Source organism: Pinus tabuliformis, chromosome 4_2 (genome assembly GCF_031772625.1).
Source record: "Pinus tabuliformis cultivar Carrire ecotype Pingquan chromosome 4_2, CPIR1, whole genome shotgun sequence".
NCBI classification, from domain to species: domain Eukaryota; kingdom Viridiplantae; phylum Streptophyta; class Pinopsida; order Pinales; family Pinaceae; genus Pinus; species Pinus tabuliformis.
Genome location: NC_142304.1, coordinates 241,089,267 through 241,113,224, shown reverse-complemented (window position 1 = coordinate 241,113,224; position 23,958 = coordinate 241,089,267). Strand labels below are relative to the sequence as shown.

Here is a 23,958-nt window from a genome sequence, read left to right as displayed (position 1 = left end):
AAATGAACTTCAATAACCATCAACACATGAGATAATTATAAGCATATATAAAACCAATGCCTTCAAATATTGCTTTAAGAATAAATAATACTTGCTCAAAATAAAATGAAGTGTTTCAAATTGAAACACAAGCAATCTTGTCAATCAAACAAAAGATGTTAGCAAAATATGATACCAATGCAAGATATAAAATATGCTTTCAAGAAATACTTTTAAAATATATGATCATTCATAAATTCAAAGCATGCAAGGAAGCAATATGGAAATGACTTGCAAACGAAACAAGTTAGAACTTTTTTTGCAAAAATAAATAATATGATATTTGCCCAAATAAAGTATTCAATTCAAAACATATTCATTAATGACAATTACATGGGTAATTTGCAAGTAAAATAGTAAAATGTATTATCATCAAATGCACCTAGACTAAAATTTGATGCCATTATCTTGGTTACTTTTAATTTAAATGCTTAATTTAGATGTGGTTTTTTTTTTTCGACTATTTTGAAACAAGTCTCTTATGTAAGTTGTGGAAGGGGTTGGGAAGTCTTACATGAAAAAATGTTAAGAGTTTTTGTGATTTTTCTTTGATGCTATTATCACCAAAACTTTACCTATGGGCTGCAAGATCAAGAAACAAATTATTATAAAGTGAATATGAAAACAATTAAATAATATACAAATAATATACAAAAAAACCAAATCAAGTGTTGAGAGTGAATTCCATCACTTGGTTTAGTTTAGAAAAAGCTCTCAAACAACTAAATTTAAACCAATGAAGCACTATTTTAAGAGATTTAAATTTAAAATGATTTGCTTGATACAAGCTACAGCCAAATGAATTCCTACAAGACACTTTTTGTAAGATAAACTAAGTGAATCCAAATAACAAATGAGTTCTTTTTAAGGTGCTCCAAGAGTGGGTTGGTGTCCCAAAAGCTTCTCCTTACACTTGTTCCAACAAAAATTCTTCTACAATACTTAAATCAAACATTAGTCCATATAGATTTAGATAAACAAACAATGAATTGAAACTTTTTGAAATTTATTTGAAAATAAACTAGAACTTTCAATATCTAGAGCCTACTTTCAAATCAAATGCGAACATAAAATAGCTTTGCACTAGTAAGTTTACAAGTATATATGGAAATAAAGTGATTCAAAACATAGAAAAGATTATATCAAGAGCTCACAATGCACTATGCTCCAAAGGAAGAACACTCATGAATAGACCCTCAAAGTTTTATTTATTAAAGCTCTTGAAAATGATAGGAAATAGCAGTGCTTTTGCAAGCACAATAGCTAGTAACCAAAGATTACATAGAGAGAATCCATGACCCTATTATATAGAAGTTTGAGAGCTAATCCCAAAGCAAATGGTGATAATCCCAAGACAAATGGGTGACAATCCCAGTGCTACTTATGCAAATTCAAGTTTTCCAGTGGCAACTTGATTTCTTTCTTAGAGGCCCACACAATCCTTGTTGAGGGAGTTCAAATTAGATGAGAGGACATGTGGGGGAGTGAAGTGGAGTGGTAGGAGGCCACTCTCTACCTCACTTAAGTGAACTCTAATCCAGTCTCAAGTCAACTCATGATATCTCCTTGAAGCTCGAGTTAACTTTTTCAAATCGTGGATCTTGTCACTAGAACTCGTTGCCTTGTCCACAAAAATTCGATTTGCTTGATTTGTGGCTTATGTGGAGTCCACACCATTTGGTAACTCAACTTTGAACTTTAGATGAAGTTCTACTTCATTTCCACATCATTTGATCATTTGCGAATAATTTTTTTTCTCCATTTATTTAATTGTTGTGCTAATTTATTGCCACATTTTCCACTAAAATTAGGAAAAATGGGTTTTAAGAGTTTAAAAAACATTTTTACTCTTCAAAGTGTGTCATTAGAAAGTTGAGGGTGGGAGGTGTAATTTTGAGCACACATACGTCATACAACTTCTCTAGACGTCACTTATTACATTTAGATTTTTTTTTTTTTGTTTTTGTAATTTCCACCTTGTGGAAAATTTTAAAAATTAAAAAATGACCCCTTAGACATAACCAACTTCCATGAAATTTACGAGTGATCTAGTAAGGTAATATACATTGACTCTAGACATTAGGACTCACCCAAGGCCTCACCATCAAGTTGTACATTGGCTTTGGGGGTATGTTTGGAGGAAAAAACACAATTAATTATTAAATTCTTGGAGAAAAATGATAATTAACCAAGTGAAAAAATTCTCTCAGAGTAAACTCATTTGATGACAAGGTCCCAAGCTACCTAGGCTTGTTACACTATTCAAATTCATCATACTAGCCTCACTTTACATCATCCTCGTAGGGGTTGTGGAATTTGGGTACAATAGAAGAAGATGAGAAGAAGTAGAGTTGAAAAACTCTAGTGATATGATGATTTTTGATGATACAAGCAATTTCTGTTATATCCCTAAGCATGGAGTTTTCAAAAAAGCTTCAAGTGCCACTCCAATAGTCAACATTTGGCTCCACATGGGGATGCATGCTAGATGGAAAGTGATAGTATGCAAGAACCTAAAATCTGCATCCACCAACAAAAGATATATATTTAGTAGTATCGATTCAAAAAATCATCATATGAAATCAAGTACAAAAATGAAGAAATAGAAATTTATTCTAAGAGCATAAATGACAACTTTATTCATGAAATGAAACAACTTAATTGAAATGACAAGGGATAAGGTTAGAAATATGATACAAAAGATGCCCCATGGTATCAAATATCCCTTTTGTAGAACAATTTGAGCAGTTGGCCATTGACAAGTAGCTCAAGTGATTCTCTATCTAAGGTGCTCAAATGGTAGGAATTCTGTCTAGCTGCTTCTCTGATAATGTATGGTCAAAGCCACAAACTGTCAAACTTACCATGATTACTTGGCTTTTCATTCTTGCAATCTCATAACAAAACCATATCACAATTAGAAAAATTTCTATGCCTAAATGATTTGTCAAAATTTATTTTAACCTTAGATTGAATTTTACAACAATTTTCAAAGGGTCTTCTCCCAATTTCATCCAATTCTACAATTTGGTCAATTCTATTTTGCACAACATCCTTTTTAGATGTAAAGCTTTGTAGAAGTTGGTAATTTGGTAGCCTCAAGTGCACGAGAAGGGTGACATCCAAGCCATAAACCACCTCAAAGGGGCTCCTTCCTGTTGAACTCTTCTTTGTAATCTTATTAGCACACAAAACATATTTAATTTTTCTATCCCATCCCTTTTTGTTATCCCCTACTATCTTCTTGATGATGGTGATCAAATTTTTATTGTTAGACAAAGCTAGGCCATTACCTTGAGGATAATAGTTTGAAGAATGGGATAAGACAATACCATACTTAAAGCAAAATGATGAGGATTTAGCAGAGCTAAAAGCCTTGGCATTGTTAGTTGTAATCTTGGTAGGGACACCAAAACGAGTGATAATCTTATCTTCGAGAAAATCCATCACTACTTTGTCTGTGGCGTGTCTTGTAGGGATGACTTCTACCCATTTAGTAAAATAATTAGTAACGGTCAAGATCCATGAGTAGCCATTACTAGAATTTTCAATAAATTTCCTTATAAAATCAAGCCCCCCAATGTTGAAAGGGAGCTTCCACTACCATGGGCCGAAGAGGCAAAGAAGCTAACTTTTGCTTTCTAGTGAATAGTTGACAAGCTTGGCAACCTTTAACATACTTGTGCACATCAGGAAAAATGAAATGCCAAAAATAATCGACTCTCAAGACTTTGTAGGTAGTAGTCTTAATAGCATAATGCTCTCTACATAATCACTGAATGAAACTCAGTGAGAAGCTTCTTTGCTTCAACTTCATTAACACATCAAGTATCACCCCTTTTGGATTCTTATAGGCTTGACCATCCTTCATATTTCAATACTTAGTTGCTCTAAGCCTTATTGCTCTTCTTTTATGACCAACTAAATGGTTAGGACATGCCAAATTTTGTAAGTAATAAATAATGTCTTTATACCATTCAAGTTGGCTTAATCTTTGAAGTTTTGATGAAGTTGATTCCAAATCATTTCCTAACGCCCTCTCATGCCCCTTAGTTAAGATTTTCGTCGACCCTTGGCCCTTTTCCAGCTTGGTAGGTCTAATATCTAAATCATATTCTTGAATCTTTGAGACCCACCTAGCCGTGGTTTCTAAACAATCAGTTTGAGTTAAAATATTTTTCACAACAAAGTGGGGGACAAATGCAATTATTCTAGAATATCCCACATAAACTCTAAATTGCTTAAGAGACTTGACTAAGGCATAAACCTGCTTTTCCATGGTACTATACTTCAAATTAGGTCCTTGCAAGGATTTACTCATAAAGGCAATAGGTTGTTCATGCCCTTCATTGTTCTTTTGAAGCAACACTCTAGCAATAATATCTTCAAATGCGAAAGAGAATCAAAAACTCTTTTGAATAATCACAACTCACAAGAACATGTGCTTTAACAATAGAATCTTTAATTTCTTGAAAACCTTTTCTTCATTTCCCCAAACAAACTTAGGATCTTTTATTAAAAGGGCTTGAATGGGTTTAGCAATTTCAACATAATTTGGAACGAACCTCCTAAGGAAGTTGATCTTCCTAGTAAGGATTGAAGGGACTTAACATTGTGAGGCAAAGGAATCTTTTGAATTGCCTAAACTCTCTCAGGGTCAATATTGATTCCATCCTTTGAAATGTTGTGACCCAACAACTTCCCTTTAGTCACTCCAAAAATAGACTTAGCAAGATATAAGGATATCCCATATGAATTTCCTAATAAGACCTTTAAAAGCATAGTCCATAGCCCTTTGAAAAGTTGCTCCAACATTTGTTAGCCCAAAAGGTAGCCTCAAATATTCAAAAGTATCCCATGGTGTGGTGAATGTGGTCTTATGTCTATCTTCCTTCTTCACCATGACTTGGTTATAACTGGAAAATCCATCTAATAAAAACATCATTCTAGATCTTGTTACCCTTTGTAATAAAGTCTCCATGTTAGGTAAAGGGTAATTATCCTTTTTACAAGCTAAATTAAGATTTCCAAAATCCACACATAGTATTATTGATCCATTCTTCTTTCTCATAATAACCAAGTTTGAACACCATGTGGAATGCTTAGTGTGAGCTATGATTCCAGCTTGGAGCATCTTTTACAGCTCCTTTTGCACCAAGGGTGTTAACTTAGGATTTATTTGCCTATGTTTTTGCCTAAAGGGTTTGGCATTCTCATTCTTATTCTTGAACACATTATCCCTATATTCTTGATTAAAATGGGGATCTCCCTCTTTGTGGAGTCAAGGATCATTCTTGAAGAGAACTATCTTCATCAAGGAGAAGTTCTCTATTATCTATAACATCATCAAATTCAAGGAGGCAACAAGTGGAAGAAGCATCTTCACAAGTAAGTATATTTATGTCTGCATATGAATTTGTCAAAAATATGATTTTGCAAAGAAAGCAACAAATTGGTTGGGGCTTCAAACTATCTTGCGTGGAAGAAGAGGACAATTCTTAATCTCATTGAAAATGAGGTCATGGAACATGTCAAATGTTTAATCACCAAACCATCGAAATAAGATGCTCAAACACTTGCAAAGTTTATGAAGGGGGAAGTAAGAGCTCAAAGGATTCTCATAGAATCATCCAAGGATCCCCTCATCCCATATGTATTTAAACTCGAAACTTCAAAAGAAATATATGACAAATTGGTAGAGTTGTTTTTTGTAAGCACTACAAGAGAAGTTATCTCATTAATGCAAGAACTCTACAAGCTAAGGATATCAAAAGAAGAATGAACAACCTCATACTTTATGAGAATATTTGAAATAAGGGATCAACTTCAAGATTTGCGAGAAATGATGTTTGACAAGGAGATGACCACTGTAGTACTAAATGCACTACCAAAGGAGTGTGGTAACTTTACTTCAAGCATTTATGGGAAGAAATAAGCTACTCCATTTTAGGATCTATGGTCTCTATGTAAGATTGAAGAAACCAAGCTGAAGGGAAAAATTGATATAGGATCAAATGAGCAAAATCAAGCATATGTTTCTATGGCAAAGAGAAAAGGAAAGATTGGGAAATTTGGTCTTCAAAAAAGAAAGAAGAAAATGGCAAATGTTCAATGCTATGGATGCCAAGAATATGGGCATTACAAGAGAGAATGTCTTAAGCTTAAGAAGGACAATAACAAAAGAGGTAGAGAAGAAGCTCATATTACCGAAGCAGTGGAGGAAGTTGAAAGAAGAAATTCAAGGAGGAAGTAAAATATCTCTATTATGATTGAGGTAGTCTTCATCACCTAGTTTTTTTCAAGTTTTTGTCTTTAGGTTTTATGTTGTAAGATATGACTATCATGAGTCACTAAGAAAGCATGATAGGGTGTATCATGGCATCATAGAGGAGCATTAAAAGCAAGAGCTTGTGAAATCATCATAGAGAAGCATGAAAGATAAAAGTCTATGTTAGTCACCTATGAAAGGATATAGCTCTTGGCAACCTCATTAGAAGCATAAGTGGTGCTTATGAGAAGAAGAAAAAGTCAGCCAATACAAAACTCGTCATACATAAGGTAAAATGAAACATTTGCTGAATGAGGATACTTAAAATCCTTTGGAATTGTTGACCACTCCATGTCAACTACCCTATAGCAATACACCTTTTTTTTCACAAAAGAGATTTCATCATGTTCTAGTGTTTAGATTATCCTGGATTTATCATTAGTCGACAATTTTTCAATGTTGCAAACCCATTTTGCAAGTTTCTAATGTAAATGATTTTAGTAAGACCATAATGTATATAACAACCTAAGTAAGCCTATTATTTTGATGACGATTTTCATCCTAAGAGGCTTTTTGTCTCACTGATTCATTTTTGTTTCTATACACCAATGATTGACAAAGTTTTTCTCTCCAGCCTCATCTTAAAGTTAGGGTGGATTTTATTGTCAAAATCTTAAGTAAGTTTTAGTGTTCTAGTCGAGTTTTTTGTAAAGTGATTTGGGAATAATTTTAATTAGTTGGCTAAATTATTTTATTACAAATCACTTGGTCTACTAGATCATATTGAGTCATAGAATTAGTTAAAATAATTGAGGGTCTATAGTAAACTGGGGTTTCCTCTTCATGGGTTAAATGTAATTATCTTATGTAAATAATATTTTAACCATGCTGCTAAAATATTAGAAGGTTGGAATTTCATATGTCAATTAATAAATTTCTAGCAAAAACAAATTAAAAAAATCCTAAGCCATAAATTTAATTAATTAAAGTCAAAATTAAATCTTAGGAAAAATAAATTTTCAAAGATAAAAAATTCGTGGGTTTTAGAGAAATTATTTTTTGGTGGTTTTCCATTAGGAGAATATTGAAAATTTCAAGAAATTTTGGACCTTTGGGCTTTGGCGGTTAAGTCAAAGTCAATATTTTGAGGAAATTAGCTCAAAATAATTAATTTTGAGTTGAAAAAAAATTAAAAGAGAAATTTGAAAATTTCTCAAAAAATAAATATTTTGACGATGGAGATTAAAAGATAATTAAATCTTTATCAATAGTCAAGATTACTTTGACGGGGATCAAGCTAATTAGCTATTTGAAGAATTTATCTATAAATTAGAAGTCATTTGTCTCATAAATGATCCAATCATTGAGTTGTGTACTTGTTTTTGAAGTTCTCTTGTAATCTTTTTTTGGAATAATAATAACACAAAGCCTTTGAGTTTTACATTGATAGTGGTGTTTCTCTTTTGCATCTTATGATAATATTGTTTTTAATGTTCTGTTGAATATTATTTTTTATAACTTGTTGGTTAATAGCTTTTGTGGAATAATCTATTGCACATGTATCTTGCATATGTTATTGGGTATAAAATAACATTTTAATTTAATAGGGTTAGCAGGTATCTCTAATTCTTGAAAAATTACATTGTTATTTTGCGTCTCTATTAATCTAACAGTTTAATTTGAAGTGTGCAGAAATCATTTGGGTTTAAAAACTTAGATGTTAGGGGAAGTCTTCGGTTGGACCAACCAACTCTTAGGGCATAAGATTTGAAAAGCCTTTCTATTTGAAACTTTAGGATATATTTGACAAAAATTTTCTTGTAGGGTTCCTCGGCTAGTGCCTCATTTAAAATTATTTATTTTTATAAATTGTGCTCATTAGATAGATTTGGTTGGGAAGAGCTTGATTCTACAGATTTGGGAGCAGAGTCAAGCTCATATTCCTCAGATCTAATAGATTTGTATTTTAATTGTATAGATTTGAAATAATTTTTAAATTTCTAACGTTTGGGTTTTGGGGTTTTATTTTATTATTGTACATATTCGGGATTTGGGTCTACCCCCCATAGTTTGCTGTTGAGAGACAACTTAAATAGAAAGGTTGGGGATTAGGGTGACAACCCCTGACTTGAGTTGTTGTCGTGGTGCTTATACATTTTGAGCGATAACATGAATCTTCATTGGAAGATTCACTGTTTATAAGGAAGCAAGGGCATCAAGAACTCCAACTTATGGAATTGTTGATGATGGTATGATGACAAAAGAGATGAAGTAAATCAAGGGATTGTAGTTCTTTCAATCAAGAAAGCTGTCGAAGGAAGTCTAGATGACCTAAAGGAAAATGAGGTATGTATGCTTGTATTTTAGAGTCATGTCATAAGGTTGCAGGTAACATGGATAAATGCTATATATCGAGTGCATGATTAAGAGAAAATGATTTCTTCCATTGAAAAAATGCAGGAAGACATGGGTCACACATTGATTAGATGAAATCAACATAATATGTCCTCATATGAAATATGAGGTGGTTTACAATAATTGGAGGAACTATGATCGAAAGTTCTTGGAAGAAAATGTGTGAAGAAAGATAGGAAAAGATCGTGAAATATGCAACTATGGAGAAGGCAATCAACATCCGAGGGTTGAGAGATTTGACTATGATATCTCTATGAAAGATATGAAGACCTTGATGAAATTAGAAAAAGGAGACCCTTGAAAATGTTTATCTTTTGAAGACGTGTCAACTTGTATGCAGGATGTTGATGCAAACAAGGAGATGTCATGATGAAATACCATAACAAAGGTAACTTTGATTTAATGATTTTTGTTTTAAATAATATTTGGATGGGCTTTTGTAGGGTTGCCAAGGGAAGAGCTGTGGATGTCTTCCACCTTGGATGACCATGAAGCATGATGAAAGATCCTTAAAGAAACATAGCATGAAAAAGGTAGCATGGCATGAAGGAAGGCCAAAAATGAATTAATGGATCACTTTCTGATGAAAGGAATGATGACATGACTAACTCATGGATGAAAGTGATGGATGGTTTGTGCCCTACAGGAAGTCTTAAAAGATGCATGACTATGACAAAGAAGAAATTCATGACATTAAAGGAAGGAGTTCTACAAGGAACTGGTCATCTAATGTGTAACACATGCAAGATTCCTGTGATTTTCAATGGTTCAATCAATTCACATTAATTAGGGCACATTTATTTATCACAATAACGATCTCCATGCATTAGACATTCATTTAAATAGAAACATAACATTATATAACACTTTACAAGATGAAGAAGAGTATACCTATCCACAATATTGCCAAAAAGAAGCTCCAAGATATCCAACAAATTTATCCAAACATCTTAATTGATCAAGAGACATCCAAATTCTGTCCTCTTTCAAGTTCGAATTCTTTTTACAAGAGGGATCCAAATGCAATTGATGATAATTTACAATGAGGCTTGCTTTTATTTATATGAGCCTCAAGGGGTTCAATTAAGTCTAATTACCCTAATAAGCCCCTAAAAACAACTTTAATGTGCAAAAATAACATTTCAATTGGTGAAAAGCCCACCAAATAGCTCAAAAGTACTCAACAAGCCTTCTTAATGAAGGTCGAAATGATAGAATAATTGTACAAGAGATCTGTTGGAAGGACTAGATAAGTCCTCCATGTGCCAAGATGAAAAGGAGGGCTCTCATAATGATAACCAAGGGGTTGGCCCCTTGTTTTCCAAACAAAACATTTGTGGTGCTCCCAAGTGGTTGTGGGGCATAGTGAATGGTCTCATGGGTCTCCAACTGGATCAAACATGTCGATACTCTATTAATGAGGGCTAGGATGATGGTACAAGGCTTCCCATGTCTCCTTGGGTGAGACAATACCCCTTCTTCGCCTTGGATCAACTGCCAAGTGTCTGGTGCAAGTATGTGGCTGACTGGGCAACGTAGTCTAAGGGCATCATCATCTCTGTATGATTGGGGCACAAGCAAGCATACAATGCTGCTGAAGCATCCCATGGCATGGCAATAAATGATCTGCAGTGGAGGAGGCCTGTGGTTCTCAATGCTCACCCTACAAGTGTCATCATGACCCTCTAGAGGGCTTGGATCTCGTATAGGGAGGCCAAATCGAAGGTGAAGACCCACTTGCAATCATGTATAAGATCCAATGTGTCTCCTCACCTTCTAGTACAACAATTCATTAGTGCAATTAAGCGAATAAGCTTGCAAACCGAGGGCAAAAGTGGACACTTCATAGTGGCATGTACTTCTGAATGGGCTTTAGAATGTATAGGTGTCCCCAAGCTCAAGATGGAGGTTAATAAAGGACCCTATTAAGTGGTAACCTCTAAGAGAGCGACATGTCCATGGTACACCCGTCATATCGTAGGTGTCATGTGAAATAATGGTGGAACAAAGTTGAGGTAGCATTGGAAGGCTCCAAGCCACATAGCATGGTACAAGGGTAGTTATAATGAGGGAAGCCCACACATGGGTGTATAGCTGTAGGAGGGAGCAATTGTGGTACATGAGTTACCTCGACCTTTGTTTTTCCTTGTTTCTATATATGCCTTCTGATTTTTATTGATTTTTCATTCTTTTAACCACTCAAGGCTCCAGGGAATGAGAGCATGATGTGTATGATAAAGTAATGAACTACCCCCTTAAGGTTGGGAAATCCATCGCCCACCAAGGGTTGGGACAATCATGTGTTCCTTAATGATGCAAGGGGCTTACATAAAGGCCCTAGGAATTAGGGTGATGACCATAACGATAAGGGGTAGAGCTCATGTTTAACTTTTGTCCACATGTTAAGTTTTTTTTTTTTTTGTCTTGGCCATATTTTGCATTTTATGGTACATTTCTTGTTGTAAGTGGCCAAATTATGCTTTTAACTTTCTTTTTAGCTGCATCAGCCTTTGAGGCATCATTCTAGGCTTGACCCAAACCGTGGACAAGGGCAGTGGGGCGTTGGGGGGGGGGGGGTAAATCCTTATGGACAAAGGTGGGCTTGAATGGGAAAATTGTGGAAAGGGGTTATAATGAGCGAAGGGGAGTGATGTTTATGGTATTGGGTAGAGGGACCACGCAACCAATTTTAGGGTTTCCCATATGGTGCCGCTCCTAAAGCTAGTAGCCAATAAAGGTGATCCCACGAGACTAAGATACGAGATTAACCATCGAGTTGAGGTGAGGGAACGAGAGTGTAGTCCAAGCCCATTCTTTTTGCTGAATTCCCCCACTAATACATGTCCAAATGTGCCTAAGAAAAGCAAGCATAAACACCCATTTACATAATTAAAAGCCATACCTTTGGGGTTGGAAGAGCCACCTTCAAACATACAATCATAACATATGGGTGAGAGCACAAAATGGTTGGCTTGGGTGGCAGAGCATGGTTGCATATTGAGCTATTTGGTGGCTGTCGACTAAAGACAAATCTAGGAGAAAATTTTTGCTATAGGGGTCACCCATTGGTGGTGGGTAACAAGCTCTTATGAACCTTCAACGTGATCATATGCAATCTTCATGATTTGTTGTGATTCCTTTTGAAATATGCACTTGCTCCTTGTTACATTCACTTTGAACAATATAATATGATTTGCACCTTGTTTTTAGTGCCATAATTTTAACATCAATATGCCATTGACATGGCACGCTTGATAAACCAACACCTATTTGATAATGCTTCCTTCACTTTGGATTCGTTGGCTGCACCAATATAATCATATTGTTAACATTCTTAGTGTCCCAACCATTAAGGTGATCAAAGTTGACCAAGTATATGCCAACTTCAATGCTCAACATAATAATAACTAATTGATTTCTAGAAGCAACAAGAGTTTGTTATAACTAAAGTTAACTTGTAACCTTGAGGATGAATTGAATTTCTATATATTTTAGCGCATCTTAAGCCACCTTAGCTTAATTAAGTTGAATTATGTTTTGTTTATTTTGCAAGTGGGTAATTTGGGTGATTTTTAGAGTAGAGTTCCTTAATTATATATAACGCTTCACATAGGGTATTTTTAGTCTTCTTGAATTGGTCTTGGTGTGTCTAAATTTATATCATACAAGTTGATGATCAAAATGTTCTTTGAAAATGTTATGAATACCTGTTTGCTAATTTACTTTAGTTTTCAATAATGATTGATAGGTTTTCTAAGCAATTAATTTGTTGATTCCTTTCCTTGCATGTTTGCTTATGTGTGGAAATTTTGTTAATTTATTACCTGCAAAAGGAGTTACATATGTAGTGCATGGCTTTTGTACTTTGTATAACCATAAACATACTTTCAAATGTTTGTGTGGGGTATTTTATGGTTCATTGGCCATTAACAACCCACTTTAACACTACACCAAGGTCCTCTTATCCATTTTAGTGATGGCTCTTGGTATGTTCAAGTGTATCCTTTAGAGTCCCTTGCCTTTGTCTAGAAGTAAAATTGCGGTTTTCCATTTGATGTGTATTGCCTTTGCAGGTCCCTGTTTAGGATTTGTCCTTAGTTGCATGTTTGGCTACGATATGTGTTTTGGTTGATTCATTTGGGTCTCTTTGTAAATTTAGATACCTTTTGGTATATGTGCACTAATTGGGGTCTTGATATGATTTTAATTTGTTAGGATATGCTCTTTGAGGTGTTTATTTAGTCAAACTTTACTGTAACTCAAGTGGTTTTGCCATGTGTATCAATTTGTTATTTTATTTAATTGTTACTTCAAAATCTAGTGCCCTAGTGCAAAGTCTCACTAAGTAACCTAGATTGAATACAACAATGAGAGCTATACGTTGTCACCTTAGCAATCATTCCCATTGTTTCTATGGTTGGATACAATCCCCACAAGAGAGTTTTTTAGTAGACCATAGGGATCAAGTAACTTGATCAGGGTTAGGCTAAATGCCCCCTAAGGGTTTTACAATAGGAGTCCAAGTATGCAACATTTAGGGTTTGGGTGATTTGAGGTACAATTTGAAGAGAGTGAGTTCAAAGGTCCCTATGAATAACATCTAAAAGGCTTAGTTTGAAAAGTACATGCTCAAACAAGTTCCCAAACACATGCAAGCAAGAAGTTGCACCTTTTTGTCATAAACTAGTGTTTCAATAAGAAATTTATAGCATGTAAAAGTTAATAAGAACCACAAGAAAATAGCCTTAGAAACTATAATAAGCAAATGAGAAACTAGGGATAATTAATAAGCAAACAAGAGAATAAATTACATCATTTTTTTTTTTTTTGGGTGGAAAGCACATATAACAACAAGATACACCCTAGATGTCAATCCTAATTTATTGTTGAAAAATGCATGTAAAATGTTATTTTTATTTATTTATTTTTCCACATGTATACAAATCATGACCCTAGGACAATGATATCTAAGGTAAATAATGTTGAAAATGAATGATTTTGTTGTAATTTAACCTTGATTTACTCTAGAAAACATATAATAAAATATTTATGTTTTTTTTTAAAGGAGTTGGCACAAGAGATAAGACTACTACCTTTCTCAATCAAGAGCTAATGATAGGAGTAGAAATTTATGGAAGAATAAAAGTGGATGTCAATTCAAAGAAATTGAGTAAGATAAACTAGTGCTCATCAACTCTTTAACCCTAACTTCCTTCAATCTTCTTGGACACTGAAAGGGATGGAGCTAAACGTAGGTCATCTCAAGGGAAACTTGATGAAAATATTGTGTTGGGAGTTTTTAGAGCCATAAAATGTCAACAAAACCTTGGTCAAAATTTCATTAAGCTCTAGTTCATCAACAAGTGCAAGATGGAAGAAAACTTACATATCATCAAAGAACCACCAATAATCATCCAAGGAAGAACTATAGAACAAACATCCTCCAAGAGAAATTCATTATGCTAGTGCTCCATAGTGTACGAGAGAGAAGAGGGGAGTTGCTAGTGTGAGTTGATCTCCAAGTGTGATAATGAATAAGAGAAATTGACTTCCCTCTATTTATATGAGGGAAACCAAGTTAATTTTCTAAATTTAGTCTAAAAGCCCTAAAATAATATAAAATCATGATTACAATTTGGATAGGTCATAATTCAACCCCTAAAGATAGTTATATCTATAATAAGACTTGTATGCATGTAATGAACAAGAGTTGGAAATAATACTCAAGTGGGGATATTGAATTTCCAATTCTCTTTCATTTGACACATAATAATCAACACACCAAAAGCATAAAGGAGACTAAATCCTTGTTAAATTTCCTCATTTTTGTTAATTTTCTAGCCTTATTTGCTGCATAAATTAACCTAAAGTCTCTCTTATCAACCCTAATCTACAACCACAGGTCACCAAAACAAGATAGAAACGCTAATAAACTTGGTGATCTTTTTGATCCCAGATCATTTTCCTAGTTTCTTTCAAAAATTGGGTGGTAGTTTACTTCCCTCTTAAGTGATCAAGCTTGGTTCTTTCCTCTTTGTAATAGTGTGATACGTCACCCTAACTATTATGCAATAAGGTCAATCTATCCATTCTTTGAGAGAGAAGGTATAAATTAATTTTGCAATTAGATCTCTTGTGTTTGTATGTTGGTTGAAGTCTTGATGCAATTCTTTGAACATTCATTGCAAAGTATATCAATCCTTCATAAAAACACTTGATCCCCATGTTTTGGAAGCCTCAACTCCACCAAACATATTACACATTGTTGAAAGGACCTTTTATGTTCACTACATGGATGCCATTTTGTAGTTGATGACAAAGAATAATCTACTAAGGTGCATTCCCACTTGTAGCCTTTACATTCTACTCAGGTGCATTCCCACTCATAGCCTTTACAATCCATGTAGCTGTCATTATTGCTCCGCGAGTTTGTGTATCAATTTCACCAAGCTTACTAGTTTTCCTTAGCAAAATACAAATAAATAATGGAAAGCCTCTTTACTCTTTTTTGCTAAAAGAAATGGTCTAAGAAGCATTTGTATTTTTCTATATCTTGTCATAGGAGGAAAAATGAAAGAAAATAGTAACATATCTTATTCAGGAATCAATATTTATATAATGGTTATACCTCTTGGAACATTATCATAGAAGAAAAAGAAAAGAGAATAATAAAATAACTTATTAGAAAAATGATGTTCAATGGGCACTAGGGCACTATACCTCTTGGTGGAACATCTTGGAAGATCCATCTCTAATGCTTGCTTTCAAACTTGTTCACAACCAAATTTCATGGAATCTTTCAAAGACACATCAACTCAAACAAATACCAAGTATCTTATTGTTTGACATAGCTATATAATATACCACTTTTGACCAGCCAATCAATAAAGCGATATATTTTATATTGGCTTCTTAAAAAGTTGTATATTATATATTGGTCTTTTCCTGACCATTGCTCCTATTGCTTTAGCGAAAAAATCCACACAACATATTGTTTTTAACATAGGTTTGGCTCAATTGTGGGGCGAAGTGATTTGCTCACACAATGAACATTTAGAAACTTCTTACCATTGGGAAGACAAGGATTTGGATTTGCCTTGAACTTGAGTAGCTTCAAGAAGGTATTTTTAACGTTAAGTTATACGAAGCGCCAAAGCGTTTCAGAGTTTTGGAAACGGGTACGTTTAGAAACGTCACTTCTAAAAAATGGAAACGTTGGCTGAAATGTTTGCCAAAATGTCATATATATATATATATATAGAAAATTTTAAATAAGTAAACAACATAATATCTAACAAGAAAAAAGGGAATAAGACCCATAGATGACAATTTAGAGGGAAAACCAAGTCTATATTAAGTTACATAGATGATTATATGATGGTCAAATTTCAAAATCTTGAATGTGTTTGGCTCGAAAAGTCAAGTTCCTAGAAGTTTTGTGCAACATAGCTTTAACGGTAACAATAACATATAATATGCTAAAGGGCATCTTCACGAGTCGAGTAACATCTATTGAATGCGAGCAATAAGAACACATCGAGGATGAAATTCCAATGAATTTTCTTGTAAATTTTGTTGAAGCCAGTCTTTAGAAAGGTACCCTTTGTGTAACTTCCTTGCCCATACAATGCTTTCCTACGATTTTATTTGATTGTGCAATATTAGCTGGTTTTTAATGCTCAGTGTGCTGATTAAATCAAACAATGGGGGAGTCTACAAGTGTAGATTTAATTTGATTTTGCTTGTTAGGACTTAAGGTAGTACCTCGTAGGAAACATGAAGCAAACCAATTGGTCTCCTTTGTTTGATCTGATCATTATCATTGCAATGGCCAATAAGTTTTCTTTCCCTACTTTGAAAGTTTAAGATCAACTTTGATTGTTTGTGCATTTTCCATATGGCTGCAACGAAGCTCATGTTTATTGCTTTTTAATATAGTTTTAGAGCACCCCGACTCAGGAGGAGTGTTGAAGCATGAGAGACTTTGAGTTCTTTTATAAACTTCCATGGTTGGGGGCAAGTAGAGAAGACTAAAGCCTAATGAGCAAGCAACAAGATTGGAGAGCCTTCAAATTGAGGCGGGATCACATCCAGAGCTTGTCTTTGCCACACATACAACAAAATAGTGCTTGTTGTAGATGAAGCAACAGTATTGCAGTGCCCTCCATGTCCTTTGATTGTAAGTTCCATGATTTATTGCTATCGTATGAGGTAATATTGTTTTGGTATTTTAAAAAAGGAAGCTTTCTCGATGCGGTGCGTTTGTTATCGTCATTTGGTTGTTTCTTTTGCTCTAGACTTTTGGATTGAACGAGACCACACTTTGTCCTTTTATTATCTGTTCCCTTTTGTTCTTGAACCATTTACATACATCCTCGTTATTGGCACTATATCCTTGCTGGTCAGGGACCTTCTTGTCCTTTTCTTCTTCTCTCTTTTTGGACTTGTCTTAGATTGATTTGGGCTGCATCATCCTCGGTCATCTTTTCCCTCCTCTCTTTTGAAATCCTCCACATCACTATCATCTTCCTCATTGTTGTCTATATCCTATATTGTATCATCTGTGACCAATTGCGACTTCTTCGTAAGAGACCATATGCCTTTGTGGACTGAGATTCTTAAGGTAGCTTGTCTTGACTTGGTCCATGACCCCAAGACTTGTCTTGAGACCACTAATTACACTACTCCCTGGAGGAAGTGGATTAGTTCTTTCACCATTTCTCGATGTTGCAAAAACTTTGGGTTTAGATGTTGCAATAGATGGTGGACATGTTTGGGTTGTTGTTGTTGTTGTCTCTGTGATGGATGATGGTTTCACACAATTGCATTCATGCACAATAGAATTTTGATATGTTTTCTCGGTCTGCTTGTTCTGGGTTTGCTGGGGTGGTGCACTTTTTTCGGTGGCCCTAGTCGAAACTATCCACCTATTTCCATTTTTGACCATTTTCAAATTTGTTGCGGTATCTTGTACGTGAGGTTGATGGATGCATTTCGAGGCACCATTAAGACGCCACGCTAATTTTTAGATTTCCCTCGGATTGTTGGGTGTTCCAATTGGCCGTGGGTTGGAATTTCAGAATTTCCTTTTTGCCTTCATTAATTTTGCCAAATTGGGATCTGGATCGGTGGCATGGTGACATTAGGGATCTACCTTCTGTAGGTATTACGCTATACCCATTTGTCTTTTGGCGGGACTTGTGGTATGGTGTGTTGCCTTTCGAGGCATAATTTAGTGATCTTTAGTTCAACCCCCATTACTACTTGTCTCTGCACTGGATTTCCTTAGTTTCCATATCCTACATATTGCTGACACCTGTACCTCACTTACCTACTCTGCCTCTTTGTGTTGGATTTGTCACTTCACCTTGCTTGCCCCATCCCCTGGGCCTATGGACTTGTTTGACCTATTCAAATCTGACACCTCAGAGTGCGAGGCATATATCCACGCCACCTTGGATGTTGAATCGACACACTTGCATGGCCCCTTTTTGACTTCCCATGCGGCTCAGAAGACAACGCTCCACGTTTCCCATTTGGTTGTCCATTTGTCATCCTCGACCCATGCCTTATCACTTCATCCTAACACGACCACCTCCCATGCTCATCCTCTTGAGGAGGGTCGAACACTTGTCTTGCATGTTGATCATCCTCACTTTGTGTTGCGACATGACTCTTCTCTGGCTCTTAAGACTAGACATCGACGTGGGATGATTGAGACTTCTCTTAGATGAAGTTGCTAAGTTTTAGTTATGACGTCCTCTTGGATCGAGTGATTAGTTTGCAAAAGACATGCACTGGTGGGACACTGGTACTTCTTGGATTTACATCAAGTGGAGATGCGGGAATGGGTATCGACGTAGTGGAAATCGCTTCTTGGATACACACTTATTGTCAGTCGGCTTATGAATGCTTGGTACAACTTCCACACATCAGGAGGACCTAGATAAAATCCTCAAATTGCCGTGGGTTAGGGGACATAGTTTCCTATCTCTTCACCCATGGTATATCGATTTTAATCCTCTCAGAGACACTCAAAACAAATTGATATGGGTGAAGTTGCTGGGATTTCCCATTGAATTTTGGACCATAAGAGTTTTGATAGACATTGGAAATTCGATTGGAAGGTCCATTTATTTGGATCCAAAGTGTTTGGGGGCTAGGGACAAAAGGGTCGCTTGGATCCTGGTCGAATTAGGTTTCTCTGGGGGCCTTCTTGTGCACATTGATATGGTTTGGGAGCAAATCCGCACCCACTGGAGATTGGAATACTGGAGTATCCCATTTCGTTGTCTTATTTGTCACCACACAGGGCATCTCATGGCACAATGCCCTCGACAACTCATAAATAAAACGACAGTTGGCAAGCTTGTGTAGTGTCGAGATGATGCAGGATGAGAGGCTGATAATCGACGTGCCCGAGAAAACAGTGGAGCTGGTTTGAATCATCAAAGATATCGATCGCCTCTTAAAGGTACCTCACCTTGTATTTATCCCACTTCTCTTGGTTTGAATGTAAATGGGTACCTGTTGTCAACTTCCCCCATCGTTGTACTTTACTCCCCTTGATCCTCCCCTATTGGTTCGACAAACTCTAGTATTTTGCAGACAATGACCACAACTTGGCCTCCTAAACCTCCCCACTTAACCCACCCCACATCTCCTCCCTCTGTTCTCTGAACTATTTCACCCTGGCCTCCTACTTCATTGATGCCCCTTGAGAATTTGAACTTTGCTAATCATCAATCCCTTTTGCGGATATTGCATAAATGCCCTCATTCTCTCATTTTGCCCCCTCAGTGTTCTCCCTGCACTCCTCCTTCGCCTGAATCATCTCCTCGAAATTCGGTGGACAACGACATTGATTTTTTGCTTGTTGAACCCAACCCTCGATCTTCACACCCTTTGCATACATCGGGGACAATCTAAGGTTTCACCTTTTATTAGCCCCAATTCGGCTCTCAATATCACTATTTGTCGCCGTGGGGGGAGGGGTAGTTGCCATTTTCAGGGTTGCCCTAAAATCGGACCCATCCCCTTCACTGATTCATCTTCCCTCATTGATATTCCTATTAGCACTTCTATTGAACCAATGGGCCCTTAGAGCATCCATGCTCGACCAACATGCAACATGCCTCTATGCTAATCCCTTAATATCTGACGGACTCACAAAAGTTCCTCTCCCTCAGAGATCTTTTCTCATTCGCTCGTTCCCTCATCATCCTTTTACAAGAAATTATGATGAATGCTCACAGGGTGCTTGAATATTTCCAGAAAATGCTCCCTAACTGGCATATGGTGGCTGTTGACTCATTGGGCCTTTCAGGTGGCTTGGCGACACTTTGGAATCCAAGATGGGCTACTTTCTAGGCATATAGATGTTTTGCATGTATCTTTCTCACATGTCTTCTCAGGGGACTGGCTGGTCGTCTACATGTACTTATATTATATGCCCCAGACCGGGATCAAACTACATTTTGGGACCGTTTGGATGCATTAGACATACTCAAGATTGGCTCTCTCATTGTGGCTGGGGATTTTAATGCCACTGTTTCTTTGGAGGAATGTTGGGGCTCAGATTGTAGAAAGGATACGCTTGCGGATAGACTCCAATCGATCTTCAGTGACAATAATCTGTTGGATATTCGTCCCCATCCTACAATGCCCACTTGGCACAATGTTAGGGCAGGCTCCCAACATATTGGCAAGAGACTTGATCAGTTTTTGGTCCACGAAAACCTTGTTGAGTGATTGGGATTCCTTCAGTCCGATGTCTTGAAAACTCACATCTTTGATCATTTGCCCATTATATTATAGTGGCGGAGGGAGAAGACGTGCTTGGGCATGCCATTCAAATTTAACCGAATATGGCTCAAGGATGCCGATTTTAACGCTCTGATTAAAGCTTTCTGGACACAACACAGGGCAACAGATTCTCAACCCATTGCAAGCCATCCATGGGAAACGACAAGCATTAAAATCGGAGGTCAAAAAGTGGGAGCGTAATAAGAAAAGAACCATGATAAAGGAATTAGTTGGCATCAAAAGGGAATTGGAAAGAATAGGCAAGATCCTGGATGTTGGAAACCCTTCCCTAGACCTCATCAATAGTTTAAAGGAGTTGGAGGGAAAAAAGAAGAAGATCCTACATATTTAGGAGGTCACTCGGCGATTGAAAAGTAGAGCACTGTGGCTTAAAGAGGGGGACATGAACGCTAAACTTTTCCACATATATGCAATTTACAAGAGGAACATCAATACTATCTAGAGCATTAAAGATTCAAATGGCAAGATGGTACATTCCACTCGAGATATCTAGAAGGAAGCAATTTCCTTCTTTGAGTCCTATAAGGAGTGGGGGGATACACAACATGAAGACCAGATTTGGGTTTCACACTCCTATCCCACCATGTTCGACCAGGCTAAAAATTGGGAATTATACAAGTTTGTTGATTTGGAGGAAATACTTAAGGTACTAAAATCCTTCGCAAAGGATAAATGCTCCGGACCAGATGGCTGGACGATTGAATTCTTCATTCATTTTTTTGACTTATTTGGGCTGGATTTAGTCCAAATGGTGGAAGAGTTCAGAATTAGGGGACATATTGCAGGATCCATCAACTCCACGTTCATTGCTCTCATTCCGAAGCAAAAGGAGTTGGAGTCCTTCAAGGATTACACATCCATATCGTTATGTAATCTAATATACAAGCTTATTTCCAAGACCATTGCAATTCGAATAAAGTCAACCCTGTCCTCATATATTTCTCGGGAACAATATGGGTTCTTACAAGACAGGTTGATTCATAATACTGTAGCCACAGCACAGGAATGCCTACATTCCATCCACACGAAGAAAATGGAAGCAATTGTCATGAAGGTGGATTTACAAAAAGCTTATGACTGTTGATTGTGCATTTCTCCGCATCATTCTTCATAGGATCAGTTTGGATATGCAAAACATTGAATCGATTATGTCGTGCATATCATCAGTACAATACACTTTTATAATTAATGGATACCCCACAAAATTCTTTGGTGCGGGAAGAGGACTTTGGCAGGGATGCTCATTATCGCCATTGCTTTTTATTCTCGTCATGGGTGGACTCAGTCATAAAATTAAAGCAGCCTGCATGGAGCAACGATTCCATGGACTCACTTTGGGTCGTGACATAAGGGTTACACATAGCTTCTTTGTAGATGATATTTTGATTTTTGGAATGCTTTCCAGGTTGTAGTGGGCTACACTTCACAACATCTTTTGCAGGTTTGGTAACGCATCTGGATTTATAATTAATAAAGGAAAATCTATGTTACTATATGCGGAGGGTCAACAGGAGGAGATTGAACACATCGCTAATCTGTTTGGCGCGGCTACACAACTGATTGTTTCAGGACTAAAACATTTGGGCTTCAACGTTAAACCAAATAATTGTAAGGTAAATGACTGGCTATGGATCGCTGACAAATTTCATAGGAAAATATCTGGATGGGAGCACTGATGTTTGACTCTCGGGGGCAGAGTCATGCTTACGCGATATGTTTTGCAGCAACTCGCAGTTTACTGGGCACACCTATTCTGCCTCCCAGCCACGATCATTCAAAAAATTGACAGTATTATGGCCAAATTCATATGGGCAGGCTCAGGAAAATGTTTCAAATTCCATCTAATCAAATTGCAAAAACTCACCATTCCAAAGCAATTTGGAGGTTGGGGGATCCTGAATCTGAAAGTCTTTGTATGGGCTCTTTTAACAAAATCCCTATGGCGTGGTTTATTTGGCAAATGTCTGTGGGGAGACATCATTCGAACAAAATACTTAGGGGGCATTAAGGCAGAAATCCGGATGAGAGATGGCTTGATTGGCAAACCAACCAGATCCACCATTTGGATAAGCTTTAACAAAATTAAGACTTGGCTCCTAAAGCGACCCTGCTGGTCCTTTGGCTCGGGGAAGCATATTATGATTGGCAGAGATCGTATCCTGGGCACGGAGATGGATCCTATCTGCTCAGAAGATTTGATAGCTAGGTAAAATTCCAGGGGTATTATTTATCTTGCACAAGCCATCAATACATGGAACAGAATCATACCTGTATGGAAGAGAGCGGAGGATATTGGTTTGACAGGTGAAGCTATCGGGAAATGGGACAGATTTATTGAAGCGCTGTGCAGATCTGGCATATGCAAAAATGACGAGGGAAGCGTGGGACCGTCTATTTCACCGGGGATCTATATCTGTCGCTGATACATACTTGTTCATATGTGGCGTCACGTTCAACCTTCAGCACACATGCTGGTTCAGTAGATTTTGGAAAACACAGGTCCCGTGCGAGACTATTTTATATGCATGGCTCGCATGGAGAAACAAAACGCTGACTTAGGAAAACTTGATGAAAAGGGGTATACATGGACCTGGTCAATGTGTATTGTGCAAGATGGCTGAGGAAAACAATTTTCACCTACTGTTGGACTGTCCGATCGCTGTAGAGGTATGGCGCAGGATCTCTATCTTATTTTCTTTCACTCATATGGTACATGACTCAATTGATTCTTGTTTGATGTGGTGGAGCGGGAGATCCAAAAGAACAATTGGCCATACCCCTTGTGGTTTTTTGGGAAATCTGGAAGGCTAGAAACTCCATCATATTTGATGGTAAGACTCTTAATATAGAACATATTCTCAACAATATTGTTTTCTGGATGAAGCGACAAACACAATGGATAAAGAAATTGCTCCCAGAAAATCTGCTCCGCATATATCATGTCCAGCTGGTTATGTTGATGGAGCGGCATGGGATGGAACATGTGGATGTGGAGCTGGCTTCGCATTAATCCAGAACAACAGTATAAGATAAGATATTCTGGTATGGGGAAAAGGCACAAATATGAAGGCTGAGTCCATTGCACTATAGGGTTTATTGTGGTTTGTCAAATTCCTGGATATACAAAGCATCCAGATCTTTGGGGACTCACAAGCTCTAATCATCTAATCAAACGCATGCTGGGTATCTCTTGTATCTCTCATCCTCATCTACAAGGCTGGTTTCGCAATATCAAATACCTTAAGGGGCCTTTCCATCATATTTCCTTCCAGCACATCCATCGAGAATATAATTACACTGCAGATGCCATGTCAAAGCATGGTATTTCGGCTACGGTAGGTTGTTTTCATATCACTCTGCTGGTTGACAACATCATCATGGCTGTTGGGACTCTGTCCCTCCCAGGTTGA

General features: G+C 36.8%; 1 protein-coding gene across 1 annotated transcript in view; it reads left to right on the top strand.

Annotated features, from left to right (window-relative positions):
- Positions 1–23,958, top strand: part of LOC149168930 (uncharacterized) — a 48,865-nt gene that overhangs the window by 23,724 nt on the left and 1,183 nt on the right. The window lies entirely within an intron of this gene.